Raw genomic sequence first — 20,930 nt, 5'->3', positions numbered from 1 at the left:
TAGTGAAATATTTTGTATTTAAATATATAAAAATAAATATATATTAAAATTTATTTTAATTTGAAGCTTTATTATTACTATTAATAATGTTTTTTTAATTTATCAAATTTCCATCTTTTTTCTTACAGATGTTTTTTAATTTAATTTTATTGTTGTAGTAAAAGCTAATATTTAGTCGATTTTATGTTTAAAAGCCTGACTTGAGTGCTTAAATTTAGTAGAATTCTGATTTTATTCCATGGGCTGTCAGCCTACTGGGCATCTTGTTTTATGTCCAGTTCCACATTCATGTAGTTCATAAATAAATCTCTTTATGGTCTCATTGCATCAATTAATACGTTTTTTATCATGTCATATTTTACAAGGTTTTAGCTGTTAAACTGCAAGTGGATTTGGCTTAGTTACCAAATTAAACCAAGAGTGAGATCATTTAAACCAATTCATTGTTAATATCTGAATGGGCCCGGACCAGTTTGTACTGGAAAAGTTGGGCCCCAGCTAAAAAATGATTAACAAAGGTTTTCCATCATGCACAGTAATGGATAAGGGCCAGACTATACAGGGAGGTCTATAGCTGCTTTTTACACAATAAAAAATAAAAATAATAAAAGTAATTTGGCTCATGTTTGAATAAGCAAAAAGAAAAATGATGCTCTTTTTTAAAAAAGAAAGAAAAAAGAGGAAAAAGAACATTTATTTCCTTAAAAAGCTTTAGAATAAGATTTCCTGTTGGAGCCACTGATTAGTGAAACAGGAGGATTAATGTCCAGTTATTTAAAGTCAGGATGATGCGTTTACACCAACTATTGCACAAACAGGTACGCGTGTTTAGCTTCTATATTTAAATATTAAGTTACAAAGGATAAAAGTTGCAGAGGAGAGGCAGGACAAGGAAGATGACTTGAACATACAGACATTTATCACCCAGATTGCCATGCAGGCAAACAAGACATCTGCCATAAATTCTGACAGTCGCTGCAAAGACACGTAAAGGACACCTGACTGCAGAGACATTTCAGCATAAAGCTGCAGGAAAGTCAGAGAACCATAAAGAATCTACAGAGTGGGGAAATGGAAGCCAGCAGCTGGCTGGACTTTAATATGTTTACATGCATATTTGGATTTCTAATAAAGTTAAATTCCATTTAATGACAATTCACTTATTTTCCCTTATTCAAGATGAAGCATTTCAGGTGGTTTAGATCCACATTTGATGTCTAGTTTAATCTAGACTTTATAAAAGATGTTCTAGCTCATGTTCAGATGTAATCCAGCAAGTGGAGGCAAACATGGAAACTAGCATATAATCTCTTTACTTGTAGTTAATGCTTTAACCATCAGATTTTTTAAACAAACAGCCCTGTTTTATTTTGAGGCTGTACTCTTTGCATTTTTCTTTAAAAAAACATAAACATCCGTTTATCTAAAAAACATGGCAGAAGAAAAAAGGGAAAAAAGGCTAAAATCTCATGTCTGAGGAACTTTATTGTTGAGCTGCTACAGCTGACTAGTTAGTAATGAATCACAAACAAGACTCTCATTTGTTTTGTTTGTTAGCTTTAACAAACAGAAGATTTAATTTTACAGTCGGAGAACTTCAATTCCACGGTCCAGGAAAAGTTTTCCTTCCTGCTCCGTCTTATGTATGAGCTGAGAAACTGTCCTGCACCTACACACAGTGTAATGAACTGCTCTGTTTAATTAACTGGGAGTACAAACTTCATTCATGACAGACTAATGATTATTTTCCTCCACTGGTTCTGCATTAAGACTGGATTCAGTCACATATTAATATTAGTTTATATCTTTCAGAGATAATTAATAAAGAGGAAAGAGGGAAGAAAAAGTCAACTTTTGGTCTTCATGTTTTCCTCAGACCATTTTAAATGAGCTTTGGTCCAGAGAAGATGGAAGAAGCTGGTTCTGGATCCTGTTCACATCTGGCTTCTTCTCTGCATGATGGAGCTTTAACCTGCATTTGTGGGTTTCAGGGTGAACTGTGTTCACAGACAGTGGTTTCTGGAAGTCTTCATAAGTCCATGCAGTGGTTTCCAGTAGAGAATCATGTCTGCTTTTAATGCAGAAGATCACCAGCATCCAGCCTTGTCCCATGCACACAGAGATTCCTCCTGATTCTCTGAATCATTTGATGCTAATCTACACTGAAAATGGTGGATCTTCAAACTCTGAGGAACATTTTATGAAATGTTTTTAGAGCCATTTTAAAAGAGGCAGAGTCTCTCAGATGGAAAGATAGGCAGAGGTTGTGAGAGACTCTGCCTCTTTTAAATGCTCCTTTTATATCCAGTCATGTTACTGACATGCTGCCAGTTAACATGATTAGTTTCCAATGCTTCTCCTGGTGTTTCTGGTTTGTACCAGGTACTTTTCCAGCTTTTTGTTGCTCCTGTTCCAACTTTTTCCAGACGTGTTGCTGCATCAGATTCACTGTCAGCTCATATTTTAATCACATGGTGAAACGTCTCCGTTTCATTATCTGACATGTTGTTTATCTTCTACTGGGGATAAAATATGAGATGACGGGATTTAGAAGTTGTTCCATTGTGTTTATATTTGTATTTTACACAGAGGCTAAAAAATAATTAGGCTGATAAAGAAAAGAAGACGTGCTAAACGTTTCTCTGCTTCAGGTTTCGTTTGTATTTATGGGTTTTTTTAATTCTGGTAATTCAGATTAACAGTGAAGCAAACAACAATCTGCTTTATTATGGTAAAAGACCTGAATTATGTATAGAAAAGCTGTTTTTTTAATAGTGTTTGTATGTAAAGTATATTTTTATAGCGTCATGTCAAGCCTGATTTTGCCAGACATTTCAAATGTGAGACCTCCGCAGTACAGCTGACAGACTCTTCTCTGCCTCAATAATCCACTAAACCACAAAACAAGGCCTGAAATGTTTCGAATCCTCAGAGATGTTAGAATCTGACAGTAAGGCAGCTCTGGACTCTCAGCAACCCCACATTATGCCTAAAGTTTGACACAAAGACCATTTCTGAAGACAAATTTGGGTTAAAGCCTGAACCTCTCTGTGTGTGGAAAGGTGTCAGAAACATCCCTCTAACTGGCTTACAGACAGAATAAGGCAGGTTTTCTTCTTTGCATCTGGAAATAGTGGTGCATTGAAAGCCTTGACTTATAATTAAAAAAAATGAGTACTTCCTTGTCACTGTAGTCAATTAACCCATCAAACTCCAAACCTGGCCAAACTGGCAGCAATAACACAAACCAGAGGTCTAACAAGAGTCTGAAGATTGAGGGTTTTTAAAGATGCTGAACTCTTTTAATTCCAGTCACCATCCAGACATTACTGGTTCTTCCCCACTAGTACCACTTAGCACTTAGCCCAGCACTTAGCCCAGCCCGACACCAGCACTCCTGGTTTCTAGGCGCTCCCATCAGGATTTTCCGGGATGAGTAGAAACATTTATAGCTCTTACTCCATCGGGGTTCTGATGGTGTGGAGCCAGGTCGAAAATCGTGACATGTCGAGATAGCACACCATTACTGGCCAGAATTTGACATCATGGGAGCGCCTCCTGACCCGCCATCTTTAAAACCCTGAAGCCAGACTATCATTCTGCCTGCTGCCAGGCTGAACAGGACAAGAAAAAATATAAATAAACATTAAAAAAATTAAACCTTGAAGCCGTGACTGTGGATAACACTGGCAGCCATCAGAGATGGTGTTTCAGTAACAATCACCACAGTACAACACAGAGGTGGAGACCTTTTTGTGCTTTTTGGCCAATGAAAAAATCCAGAATTACCTGAACAACACAACTCCAAACAAATGACAAATCACACCTTTCTAAGTCAACCCCACCCACAATGAAGGCATCCTCAATTGCCCTCTATTGTAATGGGAACAATCGAAACCAGGGTGGTGTGGTGTCGGCTGGATTATGTAAGGCTAAGTGGGTACTAGTGGGTAAGAGCCATATGTTTCCAGGACAGCCTCAGCTGTCAGATTGGGAGGTAAAATGATGTAAAATGAATTTATGAATAGATATAGCAGCATAAAGGCCGACCAGAAGAAGAAAGCAGAATTTATTACTTTTTTTTTTTTTTTTTTTTTTTTTTTTTTAACTTGTCCTGTCCAGCATCATAGCAGCAAAATGATAATCTGGTTGCTGTATCGTGCTGAACAAATTTGCTCTGCCAAGGGGAGGCCTATGGGTAAGGCTCCTCTTGATAATGTGATTAATTTATTTATTTATTTACTTTGAATCACGGAATCTATGTAATCTTGCTGGACCTGAACGGAGGGGACAGAAAAAGATGGAACATAGCAAAAAGAGCAAAAGGGAAAGAAGAAAGGAGACAAAAACACCACAGACAGAAGGAAACGACCCTTCAATCCACACCATCACCAGACAACAAACTGTTACACCTGTACATGAACACACCAGAAAATTTCCTACAACTTTTACAAAAGCAGAAACACACACACAAAAAAACAGGGCTGCTAGTCATTAAGAGTTTTTAAATAATAATCAAATCAAAAAGACATAACAGCGACCAGATACTAACTCACAGGAAAAATACAAAAAAAAAAAAAAAAAATAATGTAATAATTATCGCTTAGTATTAAAAACCCACTAGACAACTCAGTGACTGTGTCAGCATGCAGAGCATGAGAAACAAGGAGCGATCAGTGATGAAGAGTGGTGAGTGAGATCATGCAAATGCGACCTCGCCTCCACGGAGGCCAGAGGCAGACCAGGGCCTGGGCCGGGCCTTCAGCAGCAGACCCGGAGCACCAACCCATGCCACCCCACCACAAAGACGACTCCAGCCCCACCCGAAGGGCGGCAGAGGAGAGCCCCAGCAAGAGCCCCCCACGGTCCCGGGGCACAGGCCCCAGTGGGCCAAGATCATCAGCCGCTGGCCCCGCCAGGGACCGGCCCACCCAGGGCAGCCCAAGCGAAGGGCCCAGGGCCCCAGGAGCCCAGAGGCGGCCGCCCCACCCCCCAAAGGCAGAGGGCCCGCAACATGCCTAGGAGGACCAGGCCCCCCCCGACAGCCACCCGGCGTAGGCCAGCACACACCCCGATGTTCCAGCCGCACACCCCGGGAACCAGGGTGCTATCGGTCCCCTCCCCCCACTCCCCATCTACTTCAACCTTCAGCAGAATTTATTACTAACAGAACTTTGTAGAAATAACACACAGATCAACAGTGACCAAACCTTTTCTCATCTCATCGTTCTCTCAAGTCTTCAGGAGAAAAAATATTGTTATTGAAACAAACACACAACAGAAACTATTTCCATGTTTCCACTTTTTCCTCATTTCCAGTTATTCCTGCTACTATTTACCTGCTATCCTCACTAAACCAACTCCAGCTCAGCTGCTTTGTGGCGCCACCGTGCATCAGAAACGTCTTCTTGGCTTTATTCCAGCCATAGAGGAGCATTATTTTTCTTCTTTTCACACACACATAGAACTTTCTGCTCACTGGTTGATCTTTGGCTGCTCCTGATTGGACGTTACCGTCAATCTAAGCTCTCTGATTGGTGGAAAGTCTGACAGGAAGTGGCTTCATCATCATGTCCAGGTCTAAATAGAGGTCTCTTAGCAACATAGTAGTGATGGTGATGTTTTTATGATGAAATGTGATAAATAATGCTGTTATCATGGATCATTGTGGATTTACCAGATAGAGTCTCTGAATAAAACTACATTTAGTGGCTGGATTGTAAACCTCCTGGACGGCATAGAAAAGTCCTAGAAACCTCCATAGATCCCCTAAAGGGTAACTATCCATCAAAGTTTACCCTTCAGAGCTACACACTACCACTCCTGAGACAATCATGATGATACAAGCGAAAGCACAGGAGAGCTAGAGGAAGTTTTAGGATTCATATATAACTAGAATCAGAGCGTTAAAAAGGCCCTAAAGTACACATACTGTAGTTTGACAAAAACTCTAAAGCTTCACAATTTAACATTTTTCATGTTTAGATCAACCAAATAAAACTCCATTCTGACAACATCTAAAGGAGGAATCTGTTCGAATGCATCGCCAGGAAACTGAACAAGTGTTGAATTTTAGTTACGTCCAAATGATTTTTTTAAGGTCTTATGTACCGATTTCTGTACCAAATTTAATCAATGTTGTTGAATCCATATTGCAAAAAAATATTCACCACTTCTCAGAGGTGTAAAATGTTTAAAGATAAAAAAAGAGCTAATGATGTTAGTGAAAAAGAACCAAGCTGTTTCAGTGCAGCTGTTCACGCAGCGATTCTGGTTGACTTTGCAAATTCTCACCTTCAGTAATTCATTTTCATCACATTAGAGTAATAACATGAGCTTCATAACAGTCTAACAAGTGTGGTCATCCATGAACAGAAAACAGACACCAGAGCTTGACAGGAACAAGAAATGTGCATCTGGTTTCTGCAGTGGTGAAGATGGCTCAAACAGCTTTTCAAATGAGATGTGTCAGAATCAAACTGAACGTCAGCATTAATCCCTCAGTCTTCCAGACCAATAAAACTCCTGGATCCATTTTTCAGTCCTTTTCTCTGAGCTTTGAGATGGATTCTGCAGGCACAGCTGTGCAGTTATATCAAGATGTCAAGTCAAAGTCTTCAACATGGAGATGAAGCATTTATTTCCCATGACTGTCGAGTTGCAGACGTCTAACAGTGTGAGACACACCCACGTCTCTGTGTGGGGAACATTATAACAACAAAACTTTTCTTTTTTATCACCATTTTCTCAGTTAAATGTTTCATAAACATGGCAAAAATGCTCTCATGTTCTGTTGGATTTTATTTGAAATGCATATAAACTCCAAATAATACAGAAGAAACTCAAAGCTGAACACTTTTAAGAGAGACCTGTGAAAACGCACCTACAGTAGTCAAGACTGCTGAAAATGTGATGAAGACTTTTTCTAAATCATGCTGAGCCATCAGTCCCCTTATTCTAGATATATTCTTCAGGTGGTAAAAGGCTGATTTGGTTCTTCCTTTAAAATAGTTGTTAAAATTTAACTCAGTCTAAGAGGGCATCAAGATTTCTGGTTGTTTTAACATTGCTGACTGAAACTGGACACTAATCTCATCTTTGGTTCCAAACACAGTAATTTCACATTTATCTTTATTTAACTGAAGAAAGTTCTGGAACATCCAAGTATTGATTTGGCTGAGACACGAACCAAAACTTTGTCTGGTATCAGAGTCCCCTGGTGAGACAGTAATATGGAGCGGAGTGTCGTCAGCATAATTATGATCAGATATTTGGTTTGCTTCTATGAGCTGAGCTAGTGGGAGCATGTAGATGCTGAACAAAAGAGGCCCAACATGGACCCTTGGGGAACTTCACATGCAGATGTTGAACAATAGAGGGCCGACATGGGGAAAGTCCACATTATCTTTCTCTCTTTGAGCAGATCTATTGTTGCCAATTGACACAAAATAGTCTAATAGTTTTATTATTGTACACCAAATTACAGTGTGTCATTATTACTTATTTTTGTAGTTCTGCATGGCATCACAGAGAACGTATGTTAAAAGGACTCTACTCTGACCCAAACATGGGTCCAGGCAGATGGCGGTTCTTCCTGGTTCTGCTGGAGAATTTTCTTCCTGTTAAATTTTTTTTATTGTGTAAGTATTAAGGGGTTAATATAAGAGAAAAAATATTAAGCCCATATTACTTGAATTTATTTACGATTTTTAACAAACAAAATCAATACCAGGAAAAAAACAAAGAAACAAAAGAAAAAAAAAACAAAAAACAACAAGAAAAGGACTGGAAAAGAATTAATTCATCTACCATTTCTATGCCATTTATTCCAGTTCAGGGTGCCTTTGAGGCCGCGGGATGAAATTATGATCAGCATAACCTCATACCTCCTCCATCAGTTTTTACTCATCCTGATTTGAATCATTTGAAAAAAAAACTAAGTTGGTCTTCAATACTTGAAGACTCAGTAGTTTTCTCGTAATGCTGACGCCAAAAAATGCACCAGACTCTAATGAAACGACGGATTAAGAGAAACAAAGCTTTGAGTCTCCACTTCTGCTTAAACCTGACCAGTAGGTGAATGAATGAAAAATAACCCTTTTTTTGTGACGTAGTTTCTGTGAGATTCTGTCAACCTGACAGACCCACAAACAAACAAGTGTTAATATTCTGATCATTTCTGACGAGCTGCTGTGTGAACTGAGCCAGACTGCAGCCGTGATCTGGAGGAGGAGGAGGAGGGATGAAGACTGACTGATGGAGGACAGGGAGAGGTGTCTGAAGACAGACTCGAGGAGAAAAACAAGAGCAGAATGAGGAGGAGGAGACGGAGGCGTTGGGAACATGAAATCATCCCTTTCCATCCCTGCAGTCTGCGAGCCAGGAAGCATAATTTCCACCCAAACCCGTTGGTGTTCTTCTAACGGTGCCGTCAATCATCGCGCTGCAGATATTCAATATGTCTCTTCTAATGATAACCTGTAAATAAAGCCAGTAATTAGTGTAATTATCAAGCTGTTTAGTGACGCTCTGCATGGGAAAATGCAGTGTAGGTGGTAATTTCCCGCCAGCATTTGTACATCTATTAATATTTAATTTCCATACAGTCGAGTCTCAAAAGAGCGATTTGAGTGTGTCATCCAATCAGAGCTCTTTTCTAATCAAACATGGAGTATTTTCAGCTGTGACCAGGAACACACAGCTCACATGGCTCAGTAAAAAACTGAGGATGATGATTTCTGCAGAAAGTCAGTTCTTGTGTGGTAAACAAATCACTAATAAAAACTCATAAAAAAAAAAAAAATCTGTTGTTATAACAAAAAAAAGTGAAACTCAACGGTTTCATCTGATGCTAAGTCAGCAGTGAGTGATGTTGAATGTAAAAATAACTCATTTAATTAAGCACAAAATGTAAGGAAATATGTGTTTGGTGGATTATTTCTTTGTTGTAACATGCTTCTTGTACGTTTGACATATAAATATAAATCTTGCACAAAAGAATTTTCATTACAAAATGACTCAGCTGAAGAGACAAATAGTCTTTCTAAAAGTAGAAGATTTATTGCCAAGAAGTGTCTTTTTAAAAATAAATAACCCACCAAACACTCATTTACTGACTTTTGTGTGGGTTGAACTGTCCAACCGAATGATGTTCTGACTCTTCACAGCATAAACTGTTATGTGGTTACTAATCATGTTCATGTTTTTAGTGTTTTGGACTTTTAGGGACCTCAGAAAATGTATTTCTGGTGTCAAAAGTATAGTGTCTATTGCTATGCCTGAGTAAATTAAAATAAAAAAGAGAAGAAATGAGAAATTTCTACTCTCATCTGTCCATATCTGACTAAGGATACCACCATGCTGACATGAACATGTTATGAAGCACCTTGAACAACTAAATAATTTCTAAACATTCATGCTTGAACTAAAATACACATCCAGTCTTGTTTTGTGAACATTAGAGTATAAACCTGATTAAATGTCTCTCCTCAACAGCTTGTTTTCAAGTCTAGCCAAGCATGTTGACCTGTTAATGTGATTCAGGTGTTCAGCAGAAAACACCAAAAACCTGCCGAACTGGTGGACCTGCAGGATATAAATTGGGTCCAGCTGGGTCCTTGGGGAAGACCCTTACTGCATAACCACCTCATCATGAGTGCAATCAAACAAAGAGGTACCGGCTCAGACGTCACTCGGTCAAACAAGGTCTTCGTCAGGTGCTGAGTAACCAGGGTACTATGGTCAGAAATGGGCTAAATAGACGCCTCTGGACACGAGATGCAATGACAGGGCAAGAAGTCAAAGGTGACACCTGCACTGGCAAGGCTGGTGGTGTGAGAGGTGAAAAAGAATCCCAAGGATCACTACCAAAGCTGTACCGAGGAATCTGGGCCATGTTGCTGGCAACATCTCAAGGCATGTCCAACGGATACTGTATACTACTGGATTGCAGATCAAGGAGGACACCCCTTCTCCAAGTAAGGCACATAAAGGTTCGCTTGGCTTGCTGAACAAAGAAGGTTTCTGGTCTTCTTTTTGTGGTCAGATTAAACGATAATAGAATTATTTGGCCACAATGATGTAGCCTTCATTTGTTGTAAAAAAAGTAGAATCATTCAGTCCCAAGAAAACCGTCCCCAGGGTCGAGCATGGTAGTGGGAGCATCATGCTTTGGGGGTGTTTTTCAGCCAATGGGCCAGACAACCTAATCAAAGTAAATGGCATCTTCAAAAAAGAGGATTACATCTAGATTCTGAGAAATAACATCCAACAGTCTGCAAAGAAACTTGACCTTGGAGAGCACTGGACATTTCAGCATGACAATGACCCACAGCACACAGAAAAAGTTGCAAAGAAATGGTTAGCCAACAAAAGTATTACCATTTTAGAGTGGCCCAGCTAAAGTCCCGACTTGAACCCAGCAGGGAGGCCTCCCAGCCTCCAAAACATGGAGATCATTGCAAAGGATGAATAACACCACATCTCAAAAAAACTTGTCAGCAATTATAAGAAGGGTTTGATTACTGTTATAGCCAATAGAGGCTTTTCCATTGATTATTGATTAGGAAATTATTAACCGTAATCATGAAATTTTCTGTTCAAATGTAAATAAAAACATGGAATTTTATTTTTTTTTCGTTTTTCCCACAATGATACCCCTTGCATATTGTCTTATTACCTATATTATATATATATATATATATATATATATATATATATATATATATATATATATGCTGGCTTCCTTTTTATTCATGATACACTGTTCTTACAGCCAGATAAACAGGTAGACCATTGATCCCTTTGGGAAATTCAAGTTCCTGCATCACCATGAACAGCACGGTGTTAAAAACAGCTGAAATCACACAGAGACTTAGTTTGATAAATTTATTTACTTCATATGAATAAATGTAATAAATGTAGGGGTTTATTCAGATTAAGAATTAGGACGACACTGCTGATGGTGCAAATTAGCAATGAGATGATGGTTTATTTCTATTCTGAGGAACATGATCGACCCCAGATCCTCACCAGTGCAGGAAGAGTATCCACATGAAGTGACAACAACTTCACCTGTGGACAGGTAAGGTTTTTTTAAAGATTAAAAGCATCATCTAACAATCTAACCACACAAAGCTGTGATGATCTGTCAGCGTTCCTGCAGAACAGTTTCAGTTCACTTCTGACAGAAATTAAGCTGTGACCCGTGTTGGTTGATTGTCAGCTAATTAATCAGACTGAGATCTCTGTAAGACCACCTGGTGGCCTTGTGCAGCTCTGCCCAGCTGCGCAGAATAATCACGGAGTATCCTGCAAACATCACCAAACTGCTCGGTGTCATTGGAATGCCTTCCTTTGGGGCTTTTTCAGGGCAGCTGAGGATTTATTCTGTCAGGAAACAGATGCCAACTTCTGTGACTTGAATCTAATGATGCAACACGAGAGGCATTAATAGAGAACACGGAGCCTCCGGCAGGTTTAATTTGCCCACCTGAGCTCCACATCTTCAGCGACTGCATCTGATAGCAGGAGTTTGCAGCACTTCCAGAGAATCTGCATATTTATGGCGATAAAGCAGCTTCCATTACACGCATATGTGGCTTCAAAGTTTCCCTGCTCAGTAATTTAAGGGCCCAGCTCTGCTACGTTAACATAATGCAGGTTTGACCCATCTCCCCGTGTGACAGCCACTCCACCTTTAACTGTATGATGGCCCATAACTGGCCACCACAACCGGACCCTCAGTTCCACAACGGCTTTTATTTCCTCAGCAGCCGGAGGTGGGATGAGCAATGAGCTGTTTCATTCTGGATGCACAAACTCTGCAACAGGGAGGAGGATGTTACACCGACACTCTCACTGCTCAGAAAGTTTTCTCTTTTCTCTCTGTGTTAGAAAAAGGTGCGTCCATAATGGACAATGGAAGAGGAGACTGGCTTTTATTAGATGGAATATTCTGGTTTTAATCCATTTCATCTAAGAGTCATTGGATGGAAAAAAAATGTCAGTTTTCTTGCTTGTGTATCCCAGGCACACATGTGTGCCCTAGATATTCAAGAATGGCTTTAACAACTTGGAGAGGAGGATGAAAGTGATCTTACGGACATGCCATCAGTTCAAAGGGTTCTCAGTGAGAGACAGAGATGGGACTTCACAGTGTTGCCCCATTTCCTCTTTAGCTCTGGCATCGGGGGTCTTGGGTTCTACTGCACCTTCAGTCTCAGCAAATGTCTTGAGCAGCAAAGACACCTTCCTTTTGGGAGCAGAGGTACATTATTTCTTATATCTCCATTATAAAAGGAGCTCATAGAACTGAACCACATCATTTATGGACTCCCTTCTGTTGTAAATCCACAGGAAAATGCTTCGGTACAGTTAAGGCAGAGCTGCTGGCATTTAATGATAAAATCCATTGATTGGTGGACAGAAAAACATCACTGCTCACAACCAAAACGAGCGCAAAACAAACAGAACACCGCTGTTTAGCTCATGGTTCAGTTGGATGTTGGAAAGATAAAAGGAAAAGGATGCCTGCAAAGAACCAAAAGCCAGGCAGAACAAAAACGAGCGGCTGATTGTCCTCTGTTGTTTGTTGCGTCACGGTTGTTGTCGCACTAGTGTGACGCACGCTAGCCATTTGTTCTAAACCTTGAATGCCCAGTGGCGATGTTACACCAGAACCTGTGACCCATCAGGGTCTGTGACCACAGAGGGCAACATGTATGTTTTTGTAAGACAGTCTGGCTGCAGAGCTCTACTGTGGACACAGTTCCTGTGCAGGCTTCTCTCAGGTCACCTCCACTAAAGGGGAGAAAGAAACAAAACTTTTTTAAAATAAAATGCCAACAAATCTGTGAGAAATCGGCCGACGGTGTTTTAACCTGTCTTGCTGTCAGGATCATACTATAAATAAAATTAAGTGCAATGATGAAACAAGCATACGGTCACCTGTCCTTCTCATAAAAACATGCTTTTAAATGAAAACATTTTAATGTTTTTGGCACAATGTGGAAAATCTTGACAACTGCGTATGATCGGCCCAGCATGTGTACTTTAATTGTAAGCCTTAAGATCTTAAGTTGGATGTTACATAATTTTACTAATGACAACATGAGCAGTTATAATTTCCTATTTATCAAGTTTTTTATTTTTATTGTTGTCTTCTTTAGTTTCAGTTTCCATCGTTGGTTTGTTATGTGTAGTGGCAGAGGGGAGGAGCCAAATGCAGGTAGTTCAGGCAGGAGGCAGAAGGGTTTATTTCCTAAAGACTCAGGAACAGGGAACCAAACATTACAGGGATGAAGCCATACGCAACAGGGATAAACCATAAAGATCTGAAGAGGAGTAACTGAAAACCCAGGTCTTAAATACACTGACTGACAAATTAAACACAGGTGACGTGCATGGGTAATCAGACACGGTGCACTATCGAACAGAAACACAAAACTAAGCCCTGAACACTAAAAACCAAGAACAAAAACTAGAAACATGACACATGAAGTCAGAACAGAAACCATAAACAATGACTCGGTTCTGCTCATTGGTGTTTAGTTTTCATTGTATTCAATGCCAAACATTTAAATTTAGTTCAGATTTTAAATATCTTGCACCACAAAGAGGTGAAAACAATTAAAACCACATTCATTTTAATTAGCCTGGTGTCATTAACCCGAATAACAATAACATAGTCTGGTGGAAAAAATAAACTCTGATCCAGATGAAGAAGTCATGTTGAATAAAGCTCAACAAGAACAGACACTTACCAGCACATCTTAGAACTTACTGAAGAGGAGAGGTTAAAAAAAAAAACGGTTTTTGCATTTTACAGAAAGTTATACATAGCATCTAAAATGCAACACCTTGCTTTTATCCTGTCTAATTTTGCCTGACTCTCAATCTTTTCCATGTTTTCCCCCACGTTGAGCAACCATTTATTCTCCATTTTAAAGCTGTGCTGGATATGTGAAACACATCAACTTACCTTTAGTTGTCATCATGATATTAGCAGGAAATCTTGTGTCTTTAAGTTCTTTATTGTTCAAGCTCAACCCTGGAAATTCGCCACCTTATCCACATGTCACCATTTGTGATAGCCATCAGAATGTGTGACTTTACCTGCATTATAATGAACCCATAGAAATACAGACCCATGCAGTCCTCAACCATCATAAATTAACCAGAACAACAGACGTATTATTGATGTTCTTACATCAACTGTTGAGTGAGCTCTGCCCTCTGATAGCAGTGTGTAAATGTGTGTTTGTTTTGGGACATCAGATTCCAGTGTTACATGGTTAAAGGTTCACCCCTCTTATAGTCTGGACACTTCTATGATAATATGTGACCCTCACATAACGAAGATCACAGAGGTCACCATTTCTGATGCCATCAGAATGTGTGACTTTACTGTATCTGCATTATAATAAACTCAGGATTAAATAAAGTGTTTTCAAGACTTTGCTCGTCTTCTAGGACGTTCCTGCAGAGAAATGTACACTGTTGTGCCCCTGTGGTCACAGATTCTGATGGGTCACAGATTTTGGTGTAACAGCGGCCCGACTTGCAGTGAAAACTCTCACCTGAATTGGCTGGACTGTCTAAAACTTCCGAACCATACCGGCCCAGACCAAACTGCTCAGTGGAAACGGGCTTAAGAGAACTAATCTGTCCCCACCTCACCAACCGTCTCCATGGTGATATCTCTCATAAAACCATCACGGCTGAAGATTTTCTTCAATTCTTTTTTAATTTAGATGATCACTTAGTCGTAATGATCAGTTACATATTTTATAAAAGCTAGACCTTAAAAAAGGTCTCATTTATGGCCCCTTTTCCTGGTCGGTGCCCCTGCCAGGCCACCCATCAAACCTTTTCTAGACCCGCCCCTGCATAGCTGAAGTAAATCCTTTTTACCACCTGTCAGCTACTGTGTAAGACAAGGGTCCTGACATAAAAGCAAACATCAGTATAATATTACTTATACCCGGTTTTGTAGCTGCATCAAGATCTTCTTGTTTAAAGGCTTGTCTTTTTATACTTTTATTTCTTTCATATCTTTTATCGTTTAGGCCGCCTATTTTTTATTTCTGTTTAAGTTGACTTGACTTGCATCAACGCAGAATTATCCATGTCTGCATCATGATGCATCAAAGACAGAGATGGGATGAACATGTGATGACTTCAGCCTGAATAAGGTCACATCTGGAGTAAACAAGGATCAGATAAAGCAGAGTCTTCATTTGGAGGTTGGAGGGTTGATGGTGGAGTCCCACTCGCGTCCTAACCACCGATGCTCTGAAGTAACCCAAGTTTGAAGTCACCATGAAGGATCCAGTCAATGTCCTGTCATCTCTTAAATAAGTTTTAATTTGCTGCCAAGTCCTAAAACATGTCGGACGAAGACGAAGCAGATGTCCGCCTGAAGAAGGAAAGGTTTTCATCCACACAAAAGGTTTTACTGTAAGAACAAGCTGGAACTTTATATTTAAAGTTTCATTTCATTAAAAACAACCAGAAGCTAAAAATACTGGCTAACAACAAACAGTGTAATTGTAAACTTCAGGAGACAGATGTTTGTAAACCAGATTTCTTTATTAAAGATTAAGAAACTCCAAGCAGCATATTCATAAATAAAAGAAGGGTTTCCCTCAGATGGACCGTGACAGACGATTAGCTTAGACAGTTCATGTCGTCATCTCCTGACGGGCGCTGGAGTTTGAACATAAAGGGGACACTTGAAAGCGCCCTGTTTGCTGACCAATCACAACCTCAGGGTCCACGCTCAGTCAGGTTGTGAAGCACAGTGTGAAAAAGCAAGTTGGACCACAAGATTAACCACAGACACAGAAAACATCCATGTAGAGTCAGTAGATGGGGGTCGTGTCCGGACGGCAGCAAAGCGTCTCCGTTCTTCTTCTGCTGATCCGTTCACACAGCGAGACACCGTTCGAGTTTCAAAATCATCTTCCTTTGATCAGAGATGGAAAGTATTGATCTGATCAGTACATGTTGAACCCAAACAGTCACTTGAGCAGGACTTTTCCTGGTGGATCAGACTCGGGTCTGAAAACTGTAAACCTACATGTGTTGATGTACGGTCCGATAATGACATTTTTCTTTTCTAAATGGGTTTCAACTGAAGTTAAGTCCATGTAAAGCAATAAAAAGTGTTCCTAAATTTAATAATTTGAAATTTAAGTTTCATTTCACGCTGATTGACAGCTCTCAGATCAACTCAAATATTTCTGTCACTTTTGCTGCATAATAATTAGGAATGCACACGAACTGGATTTTACAACTCATTTGGTTGATAACAGATTTTAATACCAATTAACTAAAGTAAAGATTTGATGCCATCCTTTGGTTTCCTTAGCTAGGCTATTATTTTCTATGAATTGGCTTGTATGAATACTGTCTAGATCTCAATGAAATGGTTGGAATTGGTTTTGTCTGTAAAGGGCCCTGAGATGACCTAGTTGTGAATTGGTTCTATACAAATAAAGTTAAGTTGAATTTAAATTAATTTAGGTAGGGTTCATGTGACATGTAATTTTCTCCAACTTATGAGCACTAGCAACACGTAGGAATGTGTACGAAGGTGCAGGACGTCAATGTGATGACGGATTGAAACTAAACTGTCGGCAGCAAAACGCAGTAATAATGATAAAGCACTTGTTGCCCCAAAAACCTCTGATACGAAATCTCAGTTTCAAAACCATTCCAGCTACAAACTTTGCACATTAAAGAAAATTAACGGAGTGTAAAAAATTATTTAAATTAAATGTTTTTAGAGAAAATTTAAAAATTCTACAGAATCCAAAAGTAAATTTCAACTATTTTCAAACCAATCGATATAAACACATTTACATCAGAAAATTAATTAAACTGGGACTTAAAAAAACTTATTCTCAAGCACTTATTCTCTCGAGATCACTTCAAATGCAGCGTAGTGTTCTTTGATGACCTTGAACGCATCGTGTCTGGGCTGCTGTTAGACTAAAAGCCTGTTATGTACCATGATCCCTCCGTTGTATTCATATGCTAGTTAGCCGTGTGCTAATCATGTATGTTGCATTCAGCTAATTAAAAACAACAGATTTTAGGTGTACTCCATCAGCTCTCAGTAAAAAAAAAAAAAAAAAGCTGATGCTGTTTTTTAAGCTAATTATTAGCTTCAGTGTTTTGTTGTAACTGAAACTCGCTGTTTTTTTTTTTTTTTTCTTCTAACAAATCTAGTTTGTTTCTAATTAAATGTTAATTTGCATTACATGGACTTGAACTGTAGCTCCGTTTGGTCCCATTCCCACCGCTCTCACCGTCACTGTGTGGTTCGGTCACATGGTGTGGGTTGTTATGACTAACAAAGTTTTTTTCCTGGTGTGACATAACCAAAAAAAGTCAAACTTAGACTATCACAAAGCCAAACAGGCGAATATACTATTCTGTCCTGACTGATGGCTTCAGCCATAAAGTATTTTCATAGAATTTATGTTTTATCTGGTTTTGCTACCTGTAGCAAAAAGTTCTAGATTTGTGATTCTGGTTGTGAATCTGTTCAATATCCACTGTTTTACACCTTTTCTCTCATGATTGTCATCTTTTATACTGGAAAGGTCAAAACCCTTGTTTCCAGACTTGTTTTTTACCCCTCTCAACCAGAGCTGCTTCAGCTGGTTCAAGGCTGCTGCTAGAACTGGTTTGAAGCCAGTTCTGTCTGGTCTGGTTTTCCATACCTGAGCCAAGTCTTTGTCATCTTAATTTAGTCTTAAAATATTAATCTGTTGACATGCTGTTTTGACTATTTGAACAGAATGAACTGGTTCTCAGTCAGAACCAGCAGTGGAACCAGTTTGCTACAGCTAGCAAAAATAAAGAAACATACAGGAATAAAATGTTGGATTTTCCTCCATTTCTTCCTTGAGTTCCATCATTGTGAGTGACATGAATCACAGAAGACGTCAAACATCGCCCCGACTGTGATCCATTCACATGTTAACACCATGAACAGAACATGGAACAGATCTCAGAGTACAGATGCAGAACACCAAGCGTCTTCTTTTTACATTTCAGACCTTCTCCAGGGTATGTTTCCAAAGTGAAGCCCTTCACTCTGATAAAGATCCTTTATTTTGTTTTTCCATGTCAGAATAGTAGGGATGGAAACCCGTCAAAGGCGAGCTGGTCTGCTTCTGGCTGCCATCTGGCTGCTAGCGTCCAGGAAACTCCTGTTTCCTAACAGCCAAAATCAAGTCAAAACTCATTAGGCCCATAAATGCACATTAATCGCACTTATGACAGCAGGAGGGAGGGGTGAAATGTGGGGGCTTTAGATTTCCTGTTGAAAATAGTTTTCCATAAAGGCTCTTTATACAGTTTTCTATAGAGAAAAAAAATCTAATGTTCAGACATGTTCAGATTTCCTCTATTTTACAAGCAGCTGAGGTATGGCACCTGCAGAATCGCCTCTGATTGCACTTTAGATAATGATGCCCTCCGTCATCCCTGCAGGTGATAATGGATCCCATTAGGAATGACTTGTGGGAATATGAGGCCTTCCTGATTAGAATAACTGTGCTGCTTTGCAAGAGAAAAACCTGTATACAAGTGACATTAAATTCTCTGGTAGAAAAAATTAAAGACATTTATATAGGTGATAGCTGTTTCTACACGACTTCTTTCTCCTGGTTAAATATAACAAACCAGAGGTCAAAGACCTTCAGGCTGCATTCACACCAACTTCTTTACGATTGTTTCTTATTGGCAGACAAATGTCTCCAAACACAAGAATGTTCCTTCAGCCTTAAAACAAGACAATCGCATCATTCATGTCTACGCTGGTGTTTTCTTTAATGAACTGTCCTCTAAGGCAACTCATTTGAATAAATGAGGAATTTGTCTTTCTGGATCCAGTTTGAATCAAAGTTTCATCAGAGAACAAGAAGAAAAGTGAACTGATGCCAATTTGTTTAAAGATGGACTTTATGGTGCTGGTGCAATTACAACAATTTTAATAATAATGTGTTTTAAGGAGCCTTCTCTGATCTTCTTTGATTAACAGAACAATCGATTCTCCTGGTCTCGTAGTGAAAGTGGTAATAGTGTAAAGTAAAAAGAGCTGTATAAGATCTAGTAGATGTTCATGAAGGGTCCTGATGGTTTATTATAACCCTAATTGTGTCATTTTTAATAGCTAAAGCTTAAAGTATTTGGTCAAACAGGAAAAGAACGCCAACCTTCTGGGTCTTTTAAAGATGAAAAATCTCCTTTAATGAGTTCAACTTAATCCCAAAACACTGTGGGATCCTTGTTAGCTAAATATGGGTTATAGCTGTGTCTAAAAGAACGTGTTCCAGGACAGGAATCTACAGATAGGTAGTTGGGTTTCCATCGAAGACTTGGAATCACATTTTAAAGATTAGAATGAATACAGTAAAAATAAAATAAATTACAGTATTGTTTAAAAAAAAAAAAGGAAAAAGTACCATAATAAATCAACCTGGCGTGACCCCACCAGCCATTTCCTGTCTGAACTGGAAACTAAAGCCCAAAGAGGTCCAGCCTCGGTATGGAACGGGTTGGTAAATACTTTATTGTGTTTCCACAGGCAAAAACTGGGAAGGGTCCCAGTCTTACCAGTTTGAGGCCGCCCAGAAAGGTGGACACTTGCAGTGGGCGTAGTTAACACGGAAAAGCGCAAAGCGGAAAGTTGTCACTTCCGCATGTCCGCTACTGCGAGGCTGAACGGATAGTTTTAATGAGGTGATCGAAGTGGTGAGAAAATAGGACAATGTATATAAAACGTGGCATTTAAAGACATGAACACTGTCGCGTGTACAACCACAACACCTCTGACGAAGCTTCTTGTGGACTATGATCGAACCAAAATCAACCGTGTTATTGTGGCCTCAAGAACAAGAACAAAGTCCTGGCTTTCTGCGGAGTGTCTAACAAGCTTGACTCAGCAAAAAGAAAAGCAGGATCAGCTCCATGTTTAAATTTAAGGTCGATTTTTTGTTGTTTCAAGCCACATGCCAAGAAAAGCGAAGACAAACTGCTGGGTGTCCACCATTTTCCTTTGTTTCTGCGTCACATTCTTCTTTGTTAGCATTCAAGCGAGGCGATGATGTTACACTCTTACATAGCTGACACATCTATCGACATCTGGTTGCTGTGGAAACACAGCAGAAATCAAGGTTTTTCTGAATCGAACCGGACTCTTTGGTGGAAACGAGGCTTAATTTGACTGAGGTCTTCTTCCCAGATATGATGAAAAATCCCAGAAGTTTCAGAGATGAGAGAAATCGTGTGTTTCAGTTGTCTTTGGAGGTCAGAGGAATTTTTGCTGTAAACGACGAAGTGATCTAATTTTTCCAAATGGAGAACTTATAAGTACCAGAGAACATTGAGATTCCAGATTTCCAGATGGCTGGGCCCAGTACCGCCTGTAGTCCATTCTTGTCTTTATTAAAATATGTTTTGTGTCCACTAAGTTTCTATTGTAAAACAGAACAGTTACTGCTATTGATACGTATGCTACGTATGCGGTGGAGGTGTTTGTTAAATGTTTCTACCGTTATCGGCGAAGTGTTCGTCTTTACAATTGTTGTGTGATTTTCTAGTTTTATGCAGTATTGTTGTAGATTCTTACAAATTGGTTCATTTTTCTATTTTTCCAAGTTGGTGCACAACAACTGACTTAACTACTACAGGGCACTCGGAATTACAAGACAACTGGAACGCACTATTATTCCTCTGATGTCCACAACCGTTGTTTTCCTGTTTGTTTCCTGTGGGAACAGCTACTTCTGCTGAAACACGTGCTCTACTGCAGCTTTTACCGGCCCCATGCAGTGATACAACACAGCTTATGGACTTCAAACCATCCATCTTATTTCAAACCATTAAAATAAGGGCACGCTGACGAATACTAG

Source organism: Melanotaenia boesemani, chromosome 21 (genome assembly GCF_017639745.1).
Source record: "Melanotaenia boesemani isolate fMelBoe1 chromosome 21, fMelBoe1.pri, whole genome shotgun sequence".
In the NCBI taxonomy this organism is placed as follows: Eukaryota; Metazoa; Chordata; class Actinopteri; order Atheriniformes; family Melanotaeniidae; genus Melanotaenia; species Melanotaenia boesemani.
This window is presented reverse-complemented; position numbering follows the sequence as displayed.